The sequence below is a fragment of the Crocodylus siamensis genome, chromosome 7, assembly GCF_052110815.1.
Source record: "Crocodylus siamensis isolate JL-2025a chromosome 7, ASM5211081v1, whole genome shotgun sequence".
NCBI lineage: Eukaryota > Metazoa > Chordata > Crocodylia > Crocodylidae > Crocodylus > Crocodylus siamensis.
The window spans coordinates 20,558,727-20,564,745 of record NC_143401.1 but is presented as its reverse complement, the minus strand read 5'-3'; the positions used below and the strand labels follow the sequence as shown (position 1 = coordinate 20,564,745).

Genomic DNA, 6,019 nt, shown 5'->3' with positions numbered 1-6,019 from the left:
TTCAGGCCATGCTGTTGAACCATGTGGGTGTCAATATGAAAACACATGATAGGAATATTAGGTGTAAGACACAAGAAGTGATAATGCCTCTTAACTCAGCACTTGTTAGGACTCAATTGGAGTATAGTGTGCAATTTGGTCTCCACATTTTAGATGGGATGTGAAGAAGTTAGAGAGAACCCAGAGGCAGGTGACAGAAATGATGAAAGGCTTGGAAGGCAAGTCATATGAGGAGAGGTTGAAAGAAATAGGTGCATTCAAGTTGCAGAAAAGGAAATTAAGAGGGATCATGACAGCAGTCTTCAAATATGTGAAGGGATGTCATAAGGAGGGATAACACCTTTTCTCCATCATTGTAGAGCAGTGGCTCCCAACTTTTTTTTGCTGAGACCCTAAATCTAGGTTGCAATCCCTGCCGCCGACTCTGTCATGCCTGGCGGTGCCACCACAGCCTGGGCTGGGCCAGGATCACGGAGGGCAGCAGTGGCGAGATCCATGTGGACCATGTGCTAGAAGAGCCCTGCAAGTGGGAGGGGTGGAGAGAGGGGTGGACCCCCTGCAGCCATGATTTGGGTCATGACCCGAGGTTGGGAGCCACTGTTGTAGAGAGTAGAATGTGTAGCAATGGCTTGAAGTAGCAGTAAAATAGGTTTAGACTGGCTGTCAGGGAAAACTTCTTTATTGTTAGATCAGTAAGGCAGTGGAATAGACTGCGTAGAGAGGTTGTGGAATCTCCTTCATTGCAGGTTTTCAAGAAGTAGTTGGCCACACTTTGGTCAGGGACAAAATAGGAATAGCTATGCCTGTGATTTCATAGATGTTTAGGGTTGGAAGGGACCTTAGTAGATCATCGACTCCACCCTGCTGCCCTGGGCAGGAAAGAGCACTGGGGTCAGATGATCCCAGCCAGGTGCTTGTCCAGTCCCCTCTTAAAGACCTTCAAGGCAGGGGAGAGCACCACCTCACTTGGAAGCCTGTTCCAGATTCTGGTCACCCTCACCATAAGGAAGTTCTTCCTGATGTTGAATCTAAATCTGTTCTCTGTCAGTTTGTGGCCATTGTTTCATGTAACTCCAAGGGGTGCCCTGGTACACAGAGCATCTCCTATTCCTTGCGGTTCCCCCTGACAAATTTGTAGATGGCCACTAGATCCCCCCTCAGCCTTCGCTTGCGGAGGCTGAAGAGATCCAGGTCCATCAATCTCTCCTCATTGGACCTTTCCTACAGGCCTCTTACCATCTGAGTAACCCTCTTCTGGATCCTTTCAAGGTTTTCCACATCCCTCTTGAAGTGCAGTGCTCAAAACCGAATGCCATACTCCAGCTGTGGCCTGACCAATGCTGCATAGAGGGGAAGTATCACCTCTCTAGATCTGTTCGTGATGTACGTGCTAATGCATGAGAGGGTGCGGTTAGCTTTACTGATCACTTTGTCACATTGACAACTCACGGTCATCTTGGAGTCAACGTTGACTTCAAGATCCCCTTCTGCTGCTGCGCTGCTTAGGAAGTCATCTCCCAGTCTGTAAGTGTGTTGGAGATTCCTTCTTCCTAGGTGTCGTACTTTGTAGGGCTGTGTGAAGTTTCGGGTGCTGATTCAATTTGGAGGAGATACGGCCCAATTCAGCAGCCAAATCTCCGAATCTGAATCAAATCAGGATACCAAGAAGAAAGTCCGAATCGATTCAAAACTCTCAGAGAGTTTTGGAGATTTGGGCAGTCCCCACTCACTCTGTGTTGTTAAGTAGGGGGTTGGGGGGGGCTGGAGGAGAGGGGAGGGGACCATGGGGGAACCCCCCCAAGGCCCATCCCGTCTCCTCCCCCAGCTCCCCTGAGAGCCCTTGACCCCTGCCCACTCTCTCAGCTCCCCCATGGCTCCCCTGCCTAGCCCCAGCTCTCAGCTCTTTAAAAAAAAAAAAAAAAGCTGCCACTCACTGGCTGCTTCCAGGCGGGGAGGTGGGGTGATCCCCGCTGCCCCCCATTGCCCTGTGCTGCATGGGGGGCTCTGCCACGAGCCTCCTGACCCCCACCTACTCTCCCAGCCCTCCACCATGGCTGTCTTGCCTGGCCCAGCTCCTTTTAAAAAAAAAAAAAGTCTGTACTCATCAGCTGCAGCAGCAGCCATCGGGGCTTCTAGGGGCTTGTGGCAGAGCTCCCCACGCAGCGTGGCACAGCAGGGATGCCTTCCCCAGCCAGGCAGGATCTGGTGACTGTGGAGCTTTTTAATTTTTAAAATTTTTTTATTTAAGAGCTGGGAGCTAGTGCTGGGCGGGACCATGGGGGGCGGGGGGAGGTTGGGCAGGGCATGGGGGCTCGTGGAAGAGCCCCCCACACAGCATGGGGCAGCGGGATGCAGCAGGGATCACTCTCCCACCTAGCAGGAGCCAATGAGATCAGGGCTTTTTTTTTTTTTTTTTTTTTTAAAGAGCTGGGGCTGGGCAGGGCAGCCATTGACAGGGCTGGGAGAGTGGGTGGGGGATGGGGCGTGTCCGATTCAAGAATTTGGCTGATTTGACAGCAGCTGAATCTCTGTATCAGATTCAGCTGAATCAAGTAGGGACAGTGATTTGAATCAGCAAATCAAATCACTGTCCCCCAAATTGACCAAATCTGAATTCGAAGCAAATACTAGCTGCTTTGCACAGGCCTAGTACTTTACACTTATTTTTATTAAACTGAATCCTATTCTGTTCTGCCCACTTTTCCAACCTGTTCAAATCTGCCTGAATTTGTTCCCTGCCCCACAGTGTGTTTACTTTGCCCCATAATTTGGTGTCGTCCATGAATTTGGACACAGTGCTCTCCACACCCTCATCCAGGTCACTGATAAAGATACTGAACAGCTTTTGTCCAAGGACTGAACCTTAGAGGACTCTACTGCCCAGATCTTTTCAGGTTGATACTGCCCCATCCACCACCACTCTGAAGCATCCCTTAAGCCTGTTTGCCACCTGCCTGCCTGACTGTGTAATCATCTATGTCACAGCCATTTAGTTTGTTCATGAGAATGGGATGAGACACCATATGAAAGGCCTTTTTAAAATCCAGATAAATGACATCAACCTTGACTCCTGAGTCTAAGCATTTTGTGACCTGGTCATAAAAAGAAACAAGATTAGTCAGGCAGGATCTACCTGCTATGAACCTGGGCTCATTGCCCTTTAGCATTATTTTTCCTGCTGGACTTCCACAAATATAATCCTTAATAATTTTTTGCAAAGGTTTTCCCATGGATAGAGGTGAGACTAACCAGCCTACACTTACCTGGATCCTCCTTCTTCCCCTTCTTGAAAATAGGGGCCACATTGGCCCTTTTCCAGTCTTATGGGACCTGTCCTGAGCACCATGAGTGCTCAAACAGTCATGCCACTGGTTCTGCTATGACACTGGCCAATTCCTTCAGCACCCTTGGATGAAGATCATCTGTGCCTGCTGACTTAAACACATCCAGCCCCTCTAAGTGTCCCTTCACTAGGTCAGCACTAACTGCTGGTGGGTTGGTGCCTGCCTATAGTTCAAGTGGAAGATTTGTCTTGATCCATGTTCAGGAATACAGAACAAAATCACTTATTGAAGAGCTCAGCTTTATCCCTCTTATCTGTTACCAATTGCCCTAGTCAGTACTGTAGGAGTCCTATGTTACTATGCACCTTCTTTTTTCTCCCTATATACCTGAAGAAGTACTTTTTTTTGTCTTTAATTTTTGTTGCCAGCATGAGTTCCATTGCTGCTTTGGCCTTTCTAACTGACTCCCTGCCAGTGCAAGCCAAGTAGGTATACTCCTCCTTCGTGGCTACCTGCTCCTTTCACAGCCTGTATGACTCTTTTTTCACCCCTAGACTTTCCTCGATTCCCCTGTTCAGCCAGCAGGGTTTCTTGGCCCTTTTGCCCCCTTTTATGTGCAATGGGATTGTCTCCTTTTGTATCTGAAGGATTGTTCCCTTGAGGAATGACCACCCTTCCTGGACTCCCATTTCACCAATATTCTTGTCCTTCAGTACCTCACTTCCTAATCTCCTGACTCATTGATGTTAGCCTTTCCGAAGTCTAGCACGTCTGCCTTACTGGTTATCTTTCCCACCTTTCTCTGGATACTGAATTCTAACAATTGGTGGTCACTATACGCTAGGTCTGCAGATTTCCCTCCAGGTCACCCCCTGTAGCAAACACCAAGTCCAGTAAGGCATTTATTTCCCCTACTGGGACTGTATACCTCCTGCATTAGGTGAATGTCCTGTATGCAGGTTAAGAACCTATGTGAATGGTCAGATCCAGCTGACTTCTCCTCCCAGCAGATGTTGGGGTAGTTTAGATCATCCATGACAACCATGTTCCTTGAGTGTACTGCCTCTAAGAGCTGCCTTGAGAATTCCAGGTGTAGCTCATCCTCCTGGTGTGACGGTTTGTAATAGACCCCCACCACCAAGTCCCTTTCCCCCTGACCCCCTTGTATTCTGACACACAGTACCTCAATGTACCTCTCTTCTGATTCCATCTTTATTATAGAGGACATGTATTGTTCCTTAACATAAAGAGAAATGCCCCGCTCCTTTTTCCCCACTCTCATGTCTGTACAGCCTATAGCCCTCAGTGCCTACTGCCCAATCATGGGTAGGGTCCCACCATGTTTCAGTTAATCCAACCGGGTTGAAGCCTTAGTTTGCAAGCAGGAGTGTGAGTTCCTCCTGCTTGTTCCCCATGCTCATAGCATTGGTATAGAGACACTTTAGCCCCTGATAGTTGCCCTGGGTACCCCCTGTCCTGATGCCTATTGGGCCCCATAGTACTTACATGGACAGTGCATGGCTCATGGTTCGTTGATCCTAGGTTCTCTCTCTCTTCTGCATCCCTGTCCCCCAATTAACCTAGTTTAAAGCCCTATGTAGGAGATCAGCCAACCTGTAAGAGAACAGACTATTACCTTTCAAAGAGAGATGAAGACCATCACGTCCCAGCATGCCCCTTTCATGGAAGTGAGGATCATGGTCAAAGAAGCTGAAACCTGCATGATGGCACCAACTCCGGAGCCTCAAGTTGACTTCTCTAATACAGGTATCTTGATGCTGGCCATGACCGCTGACTGGGAGGATCAACGAGAAGACCACCTGCATGCCTAAGCCTGGCTCCCAGAGCCTTGTAGTCACTCATGATATGGCCCGGACTACTCCTGGCCGCATCATTTGTACCCACATGGATGAGGACCATGGGATAGTAGTCGGAGGGCCAGATGAGGTCTGGAATCCTCAGAGTGACATCCTGAATCCAGGCTCTGGGCAGGCAGCATACCTCCCATACCATGGGATGCAGGCGACAGGTGACTCCCTTTGTTCCTCTCAGGAGGCAGTCTCCCACCACGATGACTTGGCATCTCTTCCTCCAGCTGACTGGCTGTCTCTCAACCTGCATGGTGGAGATTGTGGATGTGGCTCCCTCTACTGCAGTCTCCTCCAGTGATGCCAGTGCCTTGTATCTGTTCCCTAGCTGCACTGGGTAAGTTGTCCCAGCAGTGTGATGTCTGGCTATGGAGGTGACCATCTTCCATACATCCGCATTGGGTCCTTCCTGTGCTGTTGCCCCACTAGGTGTGTGGTTCTGCAGAGAATGAAAGTACCCATCAGTCTCATCCTCTGCAGCCCTGATCTCTCACAGCCTGCTCACCTCTGCTTGGAGTTCCCTCACCTGCCCCTCCAGGGCCTCAAGCTAGACACATGAGGAACAGGTGAGGGCACTCCTGTTACCCCCCGCCTCCCACCCAGCCTCAGGGGCTGCTCCAGGCAACCCCTGCAGACAGAAGGCCAGGGTGCTGCCAACCCCCGCCAAGGGCTCCATCTGGGTAGAGGTCTCAGAGGAGCCCTGGGTGGGGAGCCTCACAGAGGACGGGTTCCTGGCTGCTTGCCTGGCTGCTCGCCATGTCTTTACTGCCTTTGAAAGACTCCTTACTTCTCCTTGCCCACAGTCTCCATCTGAGGCCACCTATGCCTAGAGTTCAGCCCCCCCACCCCCCCCATGCAAACTTCAGC

At 50.1% G+C, this 6,019-nt stretch overlaps 1 pseudogene; it reads right to left on the bottom strand.

The window, feature by feature from the left end:
* Nucleotides 1–509: 509 nt before the first annotated feature.
* On the bottom strand, nucleotides 510–5,534 carry LOC149859578 (uncharacterized; annotated as a pseudogene).
* Between the last annotated feature and the right edge of the window lie 485 nt (nucleotides 5,535–6,019).